We start from the raw sequence: 19,598 nt of genomic DNA on the forward strand, positions 1-19,598 counted from the left end.
TTGCTTTACCTGAAAAACAATAAACTTTCACATGGCTTATTTAATGAAAAAATATTTTTTGGTTCTTACAATTTTGCAATGCAAACCCTATTTTAAGGTTTCAAAAGGGCTCTTTATTATTTAAAAATAAATATTTGGCATCACTTTAATACTACTGAACTGTAGAATAACGTAAGCGTATCATTTTTACCACATGGCAATAATAACAGAATTGAATTGTTTTTCTCCATTCCACTGCACAATTTTTTTGGGTGCAAGAAAAAGAAAACAAAAAAATAACCATTTATGACTTTCTTGAGCAACATAAAAATTTGTTGTAAACAGGAATAAAAAAAAAGAAAAAAAAATGAAAATTGGATGTGGCAGCAGATTATCTTGAGAAAGACTTAGGCGGGCTTTGCACACTACGACATCGCAGGCCGATGCTGCGATGCCGAGTGCGATAGTCCCCGCCCCCGTCGCAGCAGCGATATGTGGTGATAGCTGGCGTAGCGAAAATTATCGCTACGCCAGCTTCACACACACACTCACCTGCCGTGCGACGTGCCTGTGGCCGGCGACCCGCCTCCTTGTTAAGGGAGCGGGTCGTGCGGCGTCACTGCGACGTCACATGGCAGGCGGCCAATCGGAGCGGAGGGGCGGAGATGAGCAGGATGTAAACATCCTGCCCATCTCCTTCCTTCCGCATATCCTACGGAAGCCGCAGTGAGGCCGGTAGGAGATGTTCCTCGCTCCTGCGACTTCACACACAGCGATGTGTGCTGCCGCAGGAACGAGGAACAACATCGGATTGTCGCGTCAGCGTAATTATGGATTACGCCGACGCTGTACCGATGATACGATTACGACGATTTTGCGCTCGTTAATCGTATCATCCAGGCTTTACACACTACGATGTCGCATGCGATGCCGGATGTGTGTCACTTTCAATTTGACCCCACCGACATCGCACCTGCGATGTCGCAGTGTGCAAAGTGCCCCTTAGGATGCTTGACATCGAAAACATCATTTCTGTTGCCCTCAGGTTAACCTCAATATCATTGATTACTTGGATCACAGAACGTAAAAACTTGAAACTGTAAGGTTTGTAATAAACAACGCAAGTTACTTCACACTTTTGAAATATAATTGGAATATCCATTTCAATAATTTATATATTCATATTGAACCTACATGGGAAAGACGAACAGAGGAAATAGTGGAGAAAAATACAGTGATTAAGAATAAAAAACAGCAGGCATTTTCTGAAAATACCAAACAATATTGCAGTTTTAGCTTTCAATTTTTGCAATCTTGTTAGTTGCTAGATATTGATTTTAAAGCTGTTTTCGAGATGTTTTCTGAAGGTTTTTCAGAAAGGTTACTTTAGCAACACACAAGCAATTTCACAATAAACTTCAGAAGAAAATGTTATATATAGGTTAAACCTTCCTCAGAGCTGTCAGAGATGGTCTCTATGAGAGTGGTAGAAACTAATCAGGAATCAATCGGACAGTGATTTACTACTGAGAGAGGAATATATTTTAGGTATTTTTTATATATTAACTGTATTAACTCTAAATTATTTTTGTACAAAAGATATATAAACATCATTCATCAGGCGCCATCTAACAAGAAATAAGGTGCTGATGACAGCTCTTAGTGTATTATGATGTTATCTTTATTCTGATTCAATTCTATTCACCTTATCCCCCAAATTGTTCTTACTTTATTATTTATTTGTCAACATAACCATATGAGTAGAGATGAGCGAACACGTGGAGGTTCAGTTTGATGGGTGCTGCTGAATCAAACCTTCATGGGTTCGGACTTGACCCAAACCCCAATGGAAGTCACTGATTGGTAGTTCTAGTCTCCTCCCACATACAGCCAGCCATAAGTAGAACACTACCGAGAGAGGGTGGGCTGAGTTTTTCTATTTCTTCTTTTTTGGGTTGCACACTACATTTTATCACGCTGTTGTTGCCCCCAGTGTAAGCCGATCAAACACTGCAAGCGTCTTGCACTGGGCTGAGCACCGAGTGTACCCAAGCATAGCGATGTTCACGTCAGTGGTGTTCATACACAAGTCTTCTGAATTTCGAATTTGAACTCTGTATTTTTTTGAAAGTCGGTGTTCATATGAAAAATTTGGGAGGAAAATGAGGGGTGCATCTTAAAATTGCTTACCAGAAGGTGGAGAATTGGCATGAGGATGTGCGAGTGGCTGTCTGTGTGGGCGGCCAGCCGCCTGTCTGTGCGGTTGGCTGCCTGTGTGGGCGGTTGGCTTCCTCTCTGTGCGGTCGGGACTGTCTGTTTGGGCGACCGGCTGCCTCTCTGTGCAGGCGGCCAGCTGCCACTCTCTGCAGGCGGCCGGCTGTATCTCTGTGTGGGCAGCCAGCTGTCTCTTTGTGCAGGTGACCGGCTGCCTCTCTGTGAGGGTGTCTCTCTGAGCGGACAACCGGCCACCACTCCGTGTGGACGGCTGGCTGTGCAGCCAGTCGGCTGGCTGCCTCTCTGTGCGGGCGGCCAGCTGGCTGCCTTTCTGTGAGGGCGGCCAGCTGGCATCCTCTATGTGCGGGCGGCCAGCTGACTGTCTCTCTCTGTGGGCGGCTGGCTGGCTGCCTCTCTGTGTGGGTGGCTGGCTGTGCTGGTGGCTGGCTGTCTGTCTGTGCAGGCTGTGGGGGCTGTGTGGAGCAGGATGGTGCGACAGGTGTCCCAGATGCTCTGGCTTCAAATGATGGCACCCGGAGTCGGCGCATGTGCAGATGGAGCTCTCGGCTCAAGATCTTGTCATTGATCTGAGAGCTCAAAGTGCGCACATGCCACTCCGGGCACCATTTATTTGAAGCCCGCACCACCAACAGCACCTGGGACACCCGCCACACCAGCCTGCTCCACACAGCCAGCACAGCTTCAGCTGCTAGCACAGCTAGACCGCTGCCAGCACAGATCCCACCGCTGCCAGCACAGATCTCACTAATACTGCCCCTGCCTCCTGTGACTCCGCTCCCCCACGCTGCCGCATCCCCTCCGGAAAGACAACACCGGAATCTAAAGGCTGCTTTACAGGCTGCGATATCGGTACCGATATCGCCAGCGTGCGTACCCACCCCCATCTGTTGTGCGACATGGGCAAATCGCTGCCCGTGCCGCACAACATCGCCCAGACCCGTCACACTACTTACCTGTTTGGCGACGTCGCTGTGACCGGCGAACCGCCTCCTTTCTAAGGGGGAGGTTCGTTCAGCATCACAGCGACGTCACAGCTGCGTCACTGAACCGCCGCCCAATAGAAGCAGAGGGGCGGAGATGAGCGGGACGTAACATCCCGCCCACCTCCTTACTTCGCATTGCGGCCGGGAGGCAGGTAAGGAGAGCTTCCTCGTTCCTGCGGCGTCACATGGAGCGATGTGTGCTGCCGCAGGAGCGAGGAACAACTTCGTTACTGCTGCAGTAACGATTTTTGAGAATGGACCCCCATGTCACGATGAGCGATTTTGCACGTTTTTGCGACGATGCAAAATCGCTCATAGGTGTCACACGCAACGGCATAGCTAATGCGGCCGGATGTGCGTCATCAATTCCGTGACCCCAACGAGTTTGCATTAGCGATGTTGCAGCGTGTAAAGCCCCCTTAAGACGGACCCCATTTTTATTTTTACCTTTTTTTAATCTCTAAATTTGGGGTGCGTCTTATAATACGGTGCATCTTATAAAATTAAAAATACGGTAAGTAAAAAAATATTCCATGCGAGGTGAAGAAAACCCCCAAAACAAAATAAAAAAAAACCATTTTGCTGTTTGTTTGGGGGTTTGTTTTAACTGTGTTCACTCTGCAGTAAAAATCACCTGTAACATGTCTTGAGCTCAGTAAAATTACAGCGATCTCAAACTTATTCAGGTTTTTTGTTATTTTAGTGGGTGAAAAATTATTCTCAAATTTTTAAAAGAAATTTTGTTTGCATTACCAATTTTGTTAACCTGTAACTTTTTTCTTGTTTTGTCTATTACGCTGGGGGAGGCTTTTTGTCGCGTGGTCAGCTGATGTTTTTATTAAAACAATTTTAAGGCACATGATGTTTTCATTGCTCTTTATTGTATTTATTTTTTTGGGAGGTGCTATGATGATCAAAATAGTGGCAATTATTGTGTTTCAATTTTTTATATATTTTTTTTATTTTTTAATGAAATTAAATGAAACAAAAGGTGATGCACGTATGAAGCAGACTTAGCTGCTGAGTCGACTTCATATATTCTTTTTCAGACTATGTTGAAAATGTATGTCATAGTTTGTTAAAGGGTTTCATATATAAATAATCATAACAGTACAGAATATAAAGAGATATTAGAGGCACATGATAAGGAGCATTTAGAGCGAATAAATATTTTATTTACTCATTTGAAGTGTAAAAATTACTATTTATTATGTCTTCTTACACTTAGGGGCACTTTGCACACTACGACATCGCAGGTGTGATGTCGGTGGGGTCAAATCAAAAGTGACGCACATCCGGCGTCGCTGTTGACATCGTAGTGTGACCATATACCGATTCCAATACCAAGGTAAATTACTTATCAAACACCAACCCGAATCATATTACCTTAAAAACTTATTACTTTATTTACATATATGCCACAAAGGTACACACATTTAAACGAAATAGTGATGAGAAGAAAGGTGGGAATCGTAGTGTGTAAAGCATTTTTGATACGATTTACGAGCGCAAAAGCGTCATAATCGTATCATCGGTGTAGCGTCGGACATTCACATGATTTGGGAAAGACCGATGTTACGATGTTGTTCCTCGTTCCTGTGGCAGCAAACATCGCTGTGTGTGAAGCCGCAGGAGCGAGGAACATCTCTTACCTGCGTCCCGGCTGGCTCTGCGGAACGAAGGAGGTGGGCGGGATGTTTACGTCCCGCTCATCTCCGCCCCTCCGCTTCTATTGGACGCCTGCCGTGGGACGTCACGATGATGCCGCACGACCCGCCCCTTTAGGAAGGAGGCAGTTCGCCGGCCAGAGCGACGTCGCAGGGCAGGTGAGTGCATGTGAAGATGCCGTAGCGATAATGTTCGCTACGGCAGCTATCACCATGATATCGCAGCTGCGACGGGGGCGGGGACTATCGCGCTCGGCATTGCAGCATCGGCTTGCGATGTCGTAGTGTGCAAAGGGCCCCTTAGGCTAAACTAACTAAAGATATAATTTCCAATATATTTTACTACTTTTGAATAATAAAAACTTTCCTTCTTGCCAGACAAATTTGTTTTTGTATTGCTACATTCCAAACCCATGATATTTACTTTTTCCTAGCATGAAACTGTATGAGTGCTTATTTTTTTCAGGATGACTCTTTGTTTTCATTCGTACTATTTCGAAATATACCCGACTTGGTGATTACTTTTTATTTTTTGCTTCAGTGTGTTAAGGTGAGCAGAAAACAGCTATTCTGGTATTGTTACTTTTTTTTATTTATTTTTCAGGTGTTTATTTTGAATGATCAATAATAGATTTAAAGGGAAACGGTCAGGTCCAATATGCACCCAGAACCACGAGCAGTTCTGGGTACTATACATATTGCTAATCCCTGCCTAACCATCCCTGTATACACTAGCATAGATAAAGAGATCTTTAAAAAAGTATTTCCAAAGATCTTATATCGTATGCTAATGAGCAAGGAGACTAGTTCCCTGAGCGTTAGTTCCTCTGGCTAGTCGGCTCCATTTCCATGTTAGTACGTCCCTGTGGGAATGCTAACATGCTAATGAATGCGCAGCGTCAGAGGATGATCTCATTCATCTCTCCGCTACCATCGCCGCCTGACACTGGATTTCGGCTCAGTGCGCATGACCACGGAGTTTCGGTCATGGTTAATTTATTTGGCGCCAAAATATCAAAATATTCCTTAGCGCTTTACAATTCACAGACAATATGAGACATTTCAAAATAACAAAATTACCAAGAGGAGTGAGACACTGACTCCGGTAACAGGTAGTCACAGCAATGATTAAATAGTGATGAAAAAAAAAATCATTAGACGTATAGAACAGTACACATTGAAAAGAGACACATTGTTGAAATCTGTGTCTTAAACCCTACCACCTCATGCTGTCCTCAGGTTACATAGCAAAAATAAGCTGACAGATTGTTTAAACCTGTTCTTTTTGCATGTATGATGGGCAGAAATAAGTAAATATGATTTTTTAAACTGCTTTCCTGTTTTCGGGACCAATGTTATGTGTAGTGCACCACATTACATTACAGTCAAGAAGAATTGCCAAGCACACTTCTATTACACTGCGGTGGATGAAGGAGCGATGTTGGCCATCTTGAGGTGGATTGGATAAAGGAGACTTGGCAGTCCAACTATCTGACGACCCAGTCTTCTTTATCTCACAACAATAAATAGTCCCTATCATTGCAATAAACCTCAGAAGATCATATGATATATCATACAAACACAATACAGAGGAAGTCATATTGTGCAGAATAAAGTAAGTAAATATTACAATAGAAAAATTATGTTTTTGAATTATTTTTGTTTAATATTTATTTACTGAAAAATGTGGTTAATTTCATTTCATACTAATTGATTTAATTATCAGAGAGTTATTTCTGTTTTGTGGACACAGACATGAGCCGCTGGTGCTAATGCAAAGACTGGTGACCAAGAGGAGAATGTCAGCTTTTATTAAAATCTTTGCTGCTTTACTTACTTAGATGAATCAACCACTAGAGTGCAGTAAACCATAACACATCACAATACATTTCCGCATTATGCTTTATGAGGCAGGAGAGCTAAGTGTACTTGTTCTGGGCATCTCAGAATCAGCAATGGATTAAACTCCAGCAGGCAAACTCTCGCCAAATGCAAGGTCAGGATTCTACACAAATCTCCCACAGACTCTTCACAAATCATTGGTCATTCAGGAAACTGTGAAGAGCCATCATGCACTTAAAAATCTATTTCTTCCAGAAGGTGTTTGGGTGAGCATCTGCAGGCTTAATTGAAGTTATATTGTCATAAACTATTTAACAAAAGCCGATTCATGCTCATTTAGTGTTAGGTTCACATGCATCAAGTATTTGGGTGATGGTGTATACTGGAGTTTTTGCAGACTTCTTTATAGTATTGTATCATTATTCATGCATAAGAAAATAGAAAAGTATTTAAAAGAGAACTGTACTTTCAACAAACTTTGCATAATTAATCATAGAGGTAAATATTAAAAAACCTTTGCAATGTATCTTAGGCGGGCTTTGCACGCTGCGACATCGGTAACAATGTGTTACCGATGCTGCAGCGATAGTCCCGCCCCCGTCGCACGTGCAATATCTAGTGAAAGCTGCCATAGCGATTATTATCGCTACGGCAGTTTCACACGCACATACCTGCCGTGCGACGTCCCTCTGGCCGGCGACTTCCTAAGGGGGCGGGTCGTGCGGCGTCACAGCGACGTCACACGGCAGGCGGCCAATTCGACATCGCACGTGCAATGTCGCAACGTGCAAAGCCACCCTTACAAGAGAATTCTGCTTTATTCTCCACTTATGAGCCATTTCTTTCCCTCCTTAGCTTCCTGAACGTATAATCCACTCTGAAAAAATAACTGAACTCTGGTCAAGATGGAATTCTAGCATAGTAAAGGTGTCAGGTTACACAGCATATTATACTCTATGGAGAAGGAAGGAGCAGCAAAGTCCAGGGGGAGAAAGCAAGCAGAGTGAGGCACGGAAAGATCAAGCTGAGCTTTCTAACAAGTCTCCCACAATCCAGAGATGGCGTCATATCTGCACATCTTTGTACTGATATATATTTTCCCTCCGTGCCTCTTTTTCTTCTTCTGTGTGCTAATTATCAAATTAAAAGCTGGAATCCATAATGTTTCTGAGTGCTGGATATGGGAGACATCATAGCAGTAAGTCTCCTCCCATCAGCTTAAAGCCAATTCCAAAATAAATTAAATGATGGAGCCTGCAGAGAGGAAAACTAGTGAAAAATACAGGTTACAATAAATAAATTTATTTACCGGCTGCGGGCTGGTATTCTTAGCCCACAGCCGCCCGGTATTGCCACATCTATTAGATGTGAAAATCCCGATGCTTTACTGGCTCTTCTTGATTGCCCTGGAGTGGTGGTAATCGGGGTAATAAGGGGTTAATAACAGCGCACAGCTGCAACTAAGCCTTAGGTTAGTGATGGCACAGGCGTCTATGAGATACCTGCTTGACCCTAACATGTAAATAAAAGTAAATAAACACAGACAGACAGAAAAATCCTTTATTTGGAATAAAGTACAAAACACTCCCCCTCCTTCACTTCTTTATTAACTCCCAACACCCTGCAGGTCTGACGTAATCCACACGAGGTCCCACGCCGCTTCAGCTTTGATACATAACACAGCCAGCAGCCTTAGAGCACGACCACTGGCTGTGCAGACAATGACTGAGCTACTATGACTGCACGGCAGGCAGATACTGTCACAGGCTGAGGGTGCGTCCGCCTGCAACCAATCACAGATGAGAGGACAGATGGTGGGCGAGGAAAACACAGAAAGCTGTGTGTATATGATGCACAGTACAGAAAGTGAATGACCCGGAAGCAGTGTGCTGCCATGACACCGAGTGTTGGTAAGTATGAAACACTGTTTTATTTCTGTTTTTCTTTATTTTCAATTATTTTCCCCATTGCTGGATCTGGATCGTGCACCCGGAATCCCGGATCCGGGTCCGGCACCCAGAAATCTTTGAAACCGCACAGTGATGAAGCAGAGTTGACATTGCTGTTTTCTTCTCACTTTGTATAGACTGTGTCTGTGCACAGTGATGAAGCAGAGTTGACATTACTCTTTGCTTCTCACTCTGTATAGACACTGTCTGTGCACAGTGATGTAGCAGAGCTGACATGGGTCTCTTTGCTTCTCACTATGTATAGACTGTCTGTGCACAGTGATGAAGCAGAGTTGACATTACTGTCGCTGTGGATTACATCAGACTAAGGATCTTTTAATAATAAATATTGAGTCTCTAAATGTTTTTTTGTTATATTTCTAATAAAAAAGGTTTTCTATGTGTTGTGTTTTTTTTTACTGTTTCCTAGAAATTTATGGTGGCCATGTGTAATTTAGCATGACACAATGAATTTCGGGCTTAGTACCATCTGAGAATACAAAGCTGGTATTAACCTCTTTATTACCCAGCAAGCCAACCGTCACCAGTGCCTCTGTACGAGCTGGGTAAAGCGCCTGGAAATTGCACTAAGAAACAATGCGCCATATACAGGGGCGGCTTCGGGCTGCAGAGAATCCCAGCCCTCAGTTGGCTGGCTTTACCTGACTGGCAATAAAAATACGGTGGGAGCCCACGCATTTTTTTTTTAATAATTTTTTTATATAAAAAAAAAATTAATGGGCTTCCCTGTATTTTGATCGCCAGCCAAGGTAGGAGCGTGGGGTGGCAGCCCCTAGCTGTTTGCTTTATCTGCGCTGAGAATAAAAAATACTGCGGAGCGCTACGTTATTTTTTGAAATGATTTATTTTACAGTTCTTTGATGTGAGGCAATCACAGACCCGACACAGACAATGGGCATCTTTGATTGTCTGTATCAGGAGGGTACAGTCATGTAGTCTTGCTCAGCTGGTCACACCCACTTACCTGGAGGCAGATAATCCAATTATAAAATCAGAAAAACTGAAAATTTTGCAGTGGTCTCTTAATTTTTGCCAGAGCTGTGTGTGTATATATATATATATATACAGTATATATATATATATATATATATATATATACATATATATATACACATATATATGTATATATATGTATATATATATATATATATATATACTAGAAGGTGGCCCGATTCTAACGTATCGGGTAGTCTAGAATGTGTATGTAGGTTAGCTGATTGAATAATAATATAATCATCAAGTCTTGAATAATGATGGTTCATTTCTTGCTCGTTGGTCTCCCGCTGTATAGCACGCATCGGCGTGTTTGACAGTGGGAGACCATCGATCTGAATGGGCAGGGAGCCGGCGTACACTGGTAACCATGTTACACAATCAGGTAAGTATGCAAAGCACTTTGCTTAGTTACCCGATGTGTACCAAGGTTACCAGCGTACGCCGGCTCAAGCACACGTGTGCCAGGAGCCGGGGGTAAGGTGGTAACCATGGTACACATTGGGTAACTAACAAAAGCGCTTTCCATAGTTACAGGATTGTGTACCATTTGTTACCAGCGTACGTCGGTAAGCTGATAACTATGGTACACATTGGGTAACTATGCAGAGTGACAGTGCTGGTTTATTTTTTGCTTGTTGGTCTCCTGCTGTGCAGCACGCATCGGCGTGTTTGACAGTGGGAGACCAACGATCTGAATGGGCAGGGAGCCGGGGTAAGCTAGTAACCATGGTACACAACGGGTAACTATGCAAAGCGGATTCCATAGTTATCCAATGTGTACCATGGTTACCAGCCTACGCCGGCTCCGGCACACGTGTGCCGAGAGCCAGGGTAAGCTAGTAATCATGTTACACATTGGGTAATAAGCAAAGTGGTTTCTATAGTTACCCGATGTGTACCATGGTTACCAGCCTACGCCGGCTCCGGCACACGTGCCAGGAGCCGGGGTAAGCTAGTGGTTTCACACATCCAGCTTTTCTCCACCTTGTCGAATCCGGCGCGCTGCCGTAGGCTGGTTTCAGACGTCCGTGTTTTAGGTACGTGTGACATGCGTTTTGTAACACGGATGTCACACATACCCATGTTTTTCTCTGATGTGCCTCACACGTCCGCGTTTGCACACGGACCATGTGACTTTTCATGACCCCGCACGCACACACGCAGGCATCTCCGGCAGCACGGATGTCACATGGATCGCACACTGATGTGATCTGTGCGACATCAGTGTAAAACATACCGGAGAAAATATGGGTCTTTTTAATGAAAATATTTTCTATATTTGCCTCTCTCCATAGATGCTCTCTCCGGCTCTGCTGCCTCCCGCTCCTTATCGCCGGTCATTATACGCACTGAATATTCAGTGCCCTGAGGAGCTGGAAGCAGGAACAGCACTGGGGACTTCAGAGCCGAGGACCGCATCGCTGGGTGAGTGTACAGCAGAGTGTGTGTGTGTGTGTGTACATGTATGTGCGGTATGTGTGTATGCGCTCGGTGTATCCATGTGTGTCTGCTGTGTGTCTGCTGTGTGTGTATATACATGCATGTGTGCAATGTGTGACACGGCTGTCTAAAGGCAGCCGTACACTATGTACAGGACAGTGACTGCGCCGCAACTTCCTGGTCACATGACAACATGTGATCGGAGCTTGTCGCACGGCAACTGTAGTGTACACAGTGCACGGGAGCGCGCCGACAAAGTGGAGAAAAGGTAAGTATTAGGCCCTGTGCGCACTGGAAAATGGAATTTTCTTAAGAAAATTCCGCAGAGTCTGAAAGATTACCGCACCTGCGGTAAAAAACCGCAGCAAACCGCACCCGAAAACCACATGCGGTTTGCGGCGGTTTTGCGGTTGTTCGCAGTATTGACGCGGTTTTGCCACATGCGGATTGGTACATGTGTTTTAATGCATTCAATGCAATAAAGCACATTGAAAAAAAAAAAAAATTCCTTCTGAGATAGAGGGATAGATAGATAGATAGAGAGATAGAGAGATAGCTAGATAGATGATAGAGGACAGATTGACACGCTGCATTTCTCCCGGGCGGTAGTGTGTTTAGATTACCGGCCGTGAGAAATGACCTGTAATTACCTCTACAGGCTCCCTGCGAGCCTGCATTCATTCAGCGCTGTTGTCAGTCGCAGCTGGATGCAGGCATCGGAGGACGTGGATTAATTTACGTCGGAACTGTGTGTTTTGGTGGGCTTAATAAACGGGTGAAAGTGGAGCTTTTTGTTTTATTTAAAATAAAGGATTTTTCGTTGTTTGTGTTTATTCACTTTAATTACGGGTTTTAATCATGAAAGCTGTCTCATAGGCGCTGCCATGATTAAAAGCCGGGACTTAAATGGCGGCGATGCGCTGTCATTTAACTCCTTATTACCTGGACTGCCACCGCATCAAGGCGTCTGGAAGAGCCGGGGACACTCCGGGACCGCCGCATAATGGATGCGACAGTCCCAGAGCAGCTGCGGGCTGATATTCTCGACTGTGTGGGGGGGGGGGTACATTAACGCTGTCCCTCGCTCTCCCCAGCCTGAGAATACCAGTCCGCCACTGTGTGTTTACCGCGGCTGGACGGTAAAAATACAGCGGAGCCCACGTGTTTTTTTTTCTATATGTCCGTTTGATTTCTGTGTGTATTCTATATGTCGGTGTCTGTGTGTGAGTGTAATGTGTGTGTATTCTGTGTCTGTGTGTGATGTGATGTGTGTGTATTCTATACGTCTCTGTGTGTGATCTGTGTGTGATTACTCTCTGCTCCGCTTTCTCTTCCTCTCATAATGACATCACTTCACTGCAAACTGCAGGGCAGCAATGAACATTACCGCAGGTAAATCGCGAAATACCGCAGGGAATAACGCAGGAAAACACAATGAACCGCACAGAATTTGCTCCCTGTGTTATTGCCTGCGGGATTTCACGATTACATTGCAGTCAATGGAGTGAAATCCCGCAGCTACCTGCGGAAAATAAGTCACATGCAATTGTTTTCGCTGCGGTAATCCCGCAGCAAAACATGCAGCTGTCACAATCTGCATAGTGCGCACAGCATTTTTTTTTTCCATAGGTTTTGCTTTTAATAAAAATATTTTCTATATTTACCTCTCTCCAGCAATGCTGTCTCCGGCTCTGCTGCCTCCCGCTCCTTATCGCCGCTTATTATACTAACTAAATATTCAGTGCCCTGAGGCGCTGGAAGCAGGAACAGCGCTGGGGACTTCAGTGCCGGGGACCGCATCGCTGGGTGAGTGTACAGCAGAGTGTGTGTGTGTGTGTACATGCATGTGCGGTATGTGTGTATGCGCTCGGTGTATCCATGTGTGTCTGCTGTGTGTGTATATACATGCATGTGTGCTATGTGTGACACGGACATCTGAAAGCAGCCGTACACTGTGTACAGGACAGTGCCTGCGCCGCAACTTCCTGGTCACATGACAACATGTGATCGGAGCTTGTCGCGCGGCAACTGTAGTGTACACAGTGCACGGGAGCGCGCCGACAAAGCGGAGAAAAGGTAACTATTAAAAGCGACAATGCCGACGTGTGCGGGACCCAAGGTAAGCTTGTTACATCGGGTAACTAAGGAAAGCGGTTTCTATAGTTACCCTACTATAGTTACCAGCCTACACCGGCTCCGGCAAACGTGTGCCAGCAGGCGGGGTAAGCTAGTGGCTTTTCTCCACTTAGTTCTGCGCTGCAGCAGTCACCTGGGAGTCGGGCGTCTCCGTGTGGGTTCGGGGAATGCATGCAGGGGGCGGGGCCAGGGCGAGCATCCAATGCGTGAGGGGGAGGAGCCTGGCCGAGCGCCCAATACGTGCAGGGGGCCAGGCGAGAGGCCAATCCGTGCAGGGGGCGGGGCCAGGCCGAGCCGAGCGGCTCGGCACCTGGGAGTCGGGCGTCTCCGTGTGGGTTCGGGGAATGCGTGTGGGGGGCGGGGCCAGGGCGAGGATCCAATGCTTGAGGGGGCGGGGTCTGGCCAAGCGCCCAATACGTGCAGGGGGCCGGGGCAAGAGGCCAATCCGTGTGGGGGGCGGGGCCAGGCCGAGCCGAGCGGCCAATTCGTGCAGGGGGTGGGGCCATGCCGAGCCCAGCGGCCAATCCGCTGGTTGTCACTGTAATGACACAATTTTGGAGCAAGACAGACAGACAGACAGAATAAGGCAATTATAAATATAGATACTGCTCGAAAAAATAAAGGAAATGTTTAGAACTAGGATGTGGTATTTTAGTGTTCTCTTTATTTTTTGAGCAGTATATATATATATGTATATATATATATATATATTTATATATATATATACATATATGTGTATATATATATATATATATATACACACACTAGAAGGTGGCCCGATTCTACGCATCGGGTATTCTAGAATTTACGTATTGTGTAGTTAATGTATGATTTTTGTTATATATATATATATATATATATATATATATATATATATATATATATAGATGTTGTTGTGTGTAGTTACCAAGTGTTTGTGTAGGGCGCTGTACATGTTCTGGGTGTTGTCTGGGTGTGGCGGGGGCTGAGAGCGGTGTTGTTTGTGTGTTGCGTTGTTTGTAGAGAGCTGTGTGTCTGTAGCATAGTGTGTGTGTTGCGCGGTTTGTGTGGGTGTGGGTGTGGGGTGTGTGTGTGTGTTTTGGGGGAGGTATGTTTTGTGCAATGTGTGTGTTGTGCGGTATGTGCGTATATTTGTGTGTGCTGCGGTGTTTATGTGTTGGGTGTTGTGTGTGTGCGGCGTTGTCTGTGTGTGTGGGTGTCTGTGTAGGGCAGTGTTTGTGGTTCCCAGTGTGTGTGTGGTGTGCTGTGCAGTACGTGTGTGGCGGTGTGTGTGTGTGTTTTGGGGGGAGGTGCGCACCCCCCATCATGCTCCATCCCCCATACTGCGCACCACCCATCGTGCTCCATCCCCCATGCTGCGCACCCCCCATCGTGCTCTATCCCTCATGCTGCGCACCCCCCATCGTGCTCCATCCCCCATGCTGCGCACTCCCCATCGTGCTCCATCCCCCATGCTGCACACCCCCCATCGTGCTCCATCCCCCATGCTGCGCACCCCCCATCGTGCTCCATCCCCCATGCTGCGCACTCCCCATTGTGCTCCATCCCCCATGCTGCGCATTCCCCATCGTGCTCCATCCCCCATGCTGCGCACTCCCAAACGTGCTCCATCCCCTATGCTGCGCATTCCCCATCGTGCTCCATCCCCCATGCTGTGCACTCCCCATCGTGCTCTATCCCCCATGCTGCGCACTCCCGAACGTGCTCCATCCCCCATGCTGCGCACCCCCCATCATGCTCCATCCCCCATGCTGCGCTCCCCCCATCATGCTCCATCCCCCATGCTGCGCACTCCCCATTGTGCTCCATCCCCCATGCTGCGCACTCCCCATCGTGCTCCATCCCCCATGCTGCGCATTCCCAATCGTGCTCCATCCCCCATGCTGCGCACTCCCCATCGTGCTCTATCCCCTATGCTGCGCACTCCCCATCGTGCTCTATCCCCAATGCTGCGCACTCCCCATCGTGCTCCATTCCCCATGCTGCGCACTCCCCATCATGCTCCATCCCACATGCTGCGCACCCCCCATCGTGCTCCATCCCCTATGCTGCGCACTCCCCATCATGCTCCATCCCCCATGCTGCGCACTCCCCATCGTGCTCCATCCCCCATGCTGTGCACCCCCCATCGTGCTCCACAGTCACACATCAGACAGTATACACGCACACATCTGATCGCATACACTCACACACACACCTCACTTCTCCCTGTGCTCACCGGTGGGCGGTTCCAGCAGCTGTGCTGCACACCGTGCTCCTCTGCCGACACTCACAGATCCGATTGCATACACTCACACACACACACAACAGAACACACTCACACACATCCGATCGCATACACGCACACACACACTGACGATATCGCACATACGCGCTCACACAATCACAACATCCGGAGATTCCACATGCTTCCGGCCATGTGATCCTCCGGCATGTCCTGGAAGGTCACTGCACGCACAGGATCGCCGCCGAGAAGCAAGCAATATCACATTATGTTGTGAGTGTGTGTATGCGATCTGATGTGTGTGTGAGGTGTGTGTGAGAGTGAGTGTGATCTGATGTGTGTGTGTGTGTGTCTGTTCTTATGTGTGTGTGTGTGTGTGTTCCGCCGCTGCAGGACCTTGATGCGCTCACCTGGGAGCCGGTGTACGCTGGTAACCATGGTACAATATTACTCGATGTGTTCCATGGTTACCAGCTTACCCCGCCCCCCGCTCGCACGGGAGCCCCCACCAGCGTACGCCGGCATACGCTGATGTGGGCTCCCGGGGGTACAGCACTCACCTGGGAGTCGGTTCGTGGAATGCGTGCGGGGGGCGGGGCCAGAGCGAGCGTGCAATGCGTGAGGGGGCGGGGCGTGGCCGAGTTGCCAATGCGTGCAAGGTGCCGGGGCGAGAGGCCAATCCGTGCCAGGGGGCGGAGCCGAGGCGAGGCGAACGGCCAATCCGTGCGGGGGGGCCGGGGCCATGGCGAGCCCAGCGGCCAATCCGCTGTTTGTCACCGTAAGGACACAATTTTGGAGCAAGACAGACAGACAGACAGGCAGACAGAATAAGGCAATTATATATATATATATATATATATGTATATATATATATATATATAAAATGTACGCAATATTTTGTTGTATAAAAATAAATAATTTTAAAAAATAAGGTAGTGCTCCTCGGTATTTTTGATTCTCAGCGCACATAAAGCAGATGACTAGGGGCTGCCAGTCCCATCTGCCTGATTTACCTTGGCTGGCAATCAAAATACAGGGAAGCCCATTTTTTTTTTGAAGTATTTAAAAAAATAATTTAAAAAAAATGCGTGGGCTCCCGCTGCATTTTTGATTGCTAGCTAAGGGTAACCCAAGCAGCTACTGGCTGCTAACCCCCACTGCTTGGAGTTACCTTCACTGTCAATGGAAAATCCAGGAAAGCCCTTATTTTAAAAAAGTTTTTTGCCAAAAAACTAAAAAAAAAAATAAAAAAAAATAATGTGGGCTTCGCCATATTTTTGCATGCTGGCCAGGTACAGCTGGCAGGTATGGGCTGCCCCCAACCCCCAACCCCCAGTTGCCTATTTGTACCCGGCTTGCAACCAAAAATATAGGGATGACCTTTTTTAATTATTTCATGAATTTCATGAAATAATTAAAAAAAAACGACGTGGGCTTCGCCCAATTTTTGTGTCCAGCCAGGTACAACTAAGCAGCTGGGGATTGGAATCTGTAGCGCAGGTTATCCCAGCTTTCTGGGCCCCCCCACAGCGAATTGCAGTGCACAGCCACCCCAGAAAATGGTGCTTTCATAGAAGCGCCATCTTCTGGCGCTCTATCCAACTCTTCCAGTGGCCCTGGTACGCTGGGTAATAAGGGGTTAATACCAGCTTTGTTTTACCAGCTAGTATTAAGCCCGAGATTCTTAATATCAGGCAAGTTTGACCAGGGCATTAAGAATCTCCAATAAAGGGTTAAAAAAAAGACACCACACAGAGAAAAAATTCTTTATTAGAAATAAATACACAGACACACTTACTCCCTCTCACCCCTCCATGATCCTGGTTTTCTGTCTTCTTTCTTCTTCAACATATGCAGCTCTGCTATATCAGACAGCACAGGGCAGGAAGAACACTGCTGCTCCCCGCACTGTCTAATCCAGGGGTCTCAAACTCGGCTGGGTGTATGGGCCGCACCGAGGAAAAAAATAATTTGGGGGGCCGCATTCTTTGCAGGACAAAGTGACATTTTTATTGGTACCATATATATTTTTTTACACACCTTTGGATGACTGATTTTCAACATTTTTCACTTGTTTATTATAACAAATGTGCACATTCTTTGGTTAAATCTAAAAAAAAAAAAATTGATGTTAAAAAAAAGTCATGCCTTATTTTGTTTGTTTTTTTTACATTTTATCCCTTTCTTGTAACTAATAGTGTTACAATTATCACTATATAGAAATTTTGGCCAACATCTTTTAGTAATGTTCCCTATCCTATAGTAATGTGCCCACCTTGTCCCCATCCTATAGTAATGACCCCAGCCTTGTCCCCATTCTATAGTAATGTCCCCATCCAATAGTATTATGCCCATCCTTGTAATGTCCCCATCTTTTAGTAATGTCCCCATCCTATAGTAATGTGCCCACCTTGTCCCCATCCTATAGTAATGACCCCAGCCTTGTCCCTATTCTATAGTAATGTCCCCATTCTGTAGTAATGGGTGGTGGGGGCAGTGGCGGCGGCGGGTGAAAGGTGATAATTTACCGATCGTTCTCGGCTTCCACCCACAGATTCCTGAGTGAAGCTGAAGGGGCGGTCTCTGGCCCCAGATCCACAGTGATTGGACAGATCGGTCACAAGACCGGTCTCTCCAATCAGAGCTGGGGGCGGGTGAAACTGAGGTCACCCAGCTCCAGCCAATGATCGGTGCTACAGCTGCACTGATCATGGCTGGATTTCAATGTTACAGCCATTTTCAATGGCTGGAACATTACAGTGGCTGTGATTGGCTGACGAACGCCGCACAGCCAATCACAGCCTCCGTAGGTCCGGGGAGGAGACACCACCCCTCCTGAGGCTCCCTCCTCCCCGAATCTAAGGTATTTGCTATTTGAAATGCAAACAGCGATCGCAGCCACCGGGGCTGCGATTTCACCATGACGTACTGGGTATGTCATGGATCCTTAAGTATCAGGGAGCCATGATGTACCCAGTACGTCATAGGTTGCTAAGGGGTTAATGTGCCGTCCTTCACATACACAAAAAATAAAAAAACACCATTCTTCTCACCTGTCCCGCGTTCCCTCGGCTCCTCACCTCTGCTTCTTGCTGTCTGCAGGCTGTGCCCTGGGACTATCGCGGCTGGTGCAGGGGCCACAGCCACTGGCAGCGACTTATGTCAGATCAGATGAATGTTTTGCCAGCGCTGCGCACGCAAAGTCCTTGCCTCTGAGAACGCAGCGCCGGCAAAACACTCATCTGACAAAGTGCAGACAGTGGCTGCGGCCCCTGCACCGGCCGCGATAGTGACCAGGGGCACAGGCCTGGGGCCGCACAAAGCAGCCTGACGGGCCTGGTCTAATCACTCAATGAGTGTACGGGTTGGTAATCGGTGACGTCACCGCTGCCACCCTTGTAATTCTAACCTAACAAGTGGGTTACTATAACAACGGTGATCTCCAATCACCTGATTCCCGGCGCCGCTATTCACCGGCTGTGGCAGCTAATCCCTGCATGTGGGCTGACTCTGTAAAGAGCGCCAACATGCCAGAGGAGGAGCCGAGCATGTGCCCAAGCATCTCGCCAGTACACGGTGCTCGCCGAGTATACTGAGTACTGAGATGCTTGTGCGAGCATGTTTTTCGTTTGGGAACCCTCCCCAACCACACCTATTGCCAATCCATATCATACGCATAAATAGCCTGGGTCTCAGCTTCCCATACACGGTAAGTTTTTTAACTGCATGAGAGGACACACACAAGCTAGGGACCCCAACGTAGAGAAATACTTTGGCGTAGTGTTGGGGCTCTATTGCATTGATCAATTCAGTAGCTAAATTTCTCTTGATTCATATGTTCATGGCAGTAATGCAGATTCCATTTTTCACATTTTCACTCTTACATATAGCTATTGGATTTTTCAGGTCAGTATTCACACAGCAGTTTCTGCTATTCCATGTAGTCCCCTTACATAGTCACTGGTGTGCATACCTTATCTCCCCATAGTGATGTTTTTTTAGGTTTTTGCACCCAGTTCAGACTTAGAATGGTGTTCCAAACGTTATTCCTTATCTGTAAAGAGCGCCAACATGCCAGAGGAGGAGCCGAGCATGTGCCCAAGCATCTCGCCAGTACACGGTGCTC

The sequence above is a fragment of the Anomaloglossus baeobatrachus genome, chromosome 6 (assembly GCF_048569485.1).
Source record: "Anomaloglossus baeobatrachus isolate aAnoBae1 chromosome 6, aAnoBae1.hap1, whole genome shotgun sequence".
NCBI lineage: Eukaryota > Metazoa > Chordata > Amphibia > Anura > Aromobatidae > Anomaloglossus > Anomaloglossus baeobatrachus.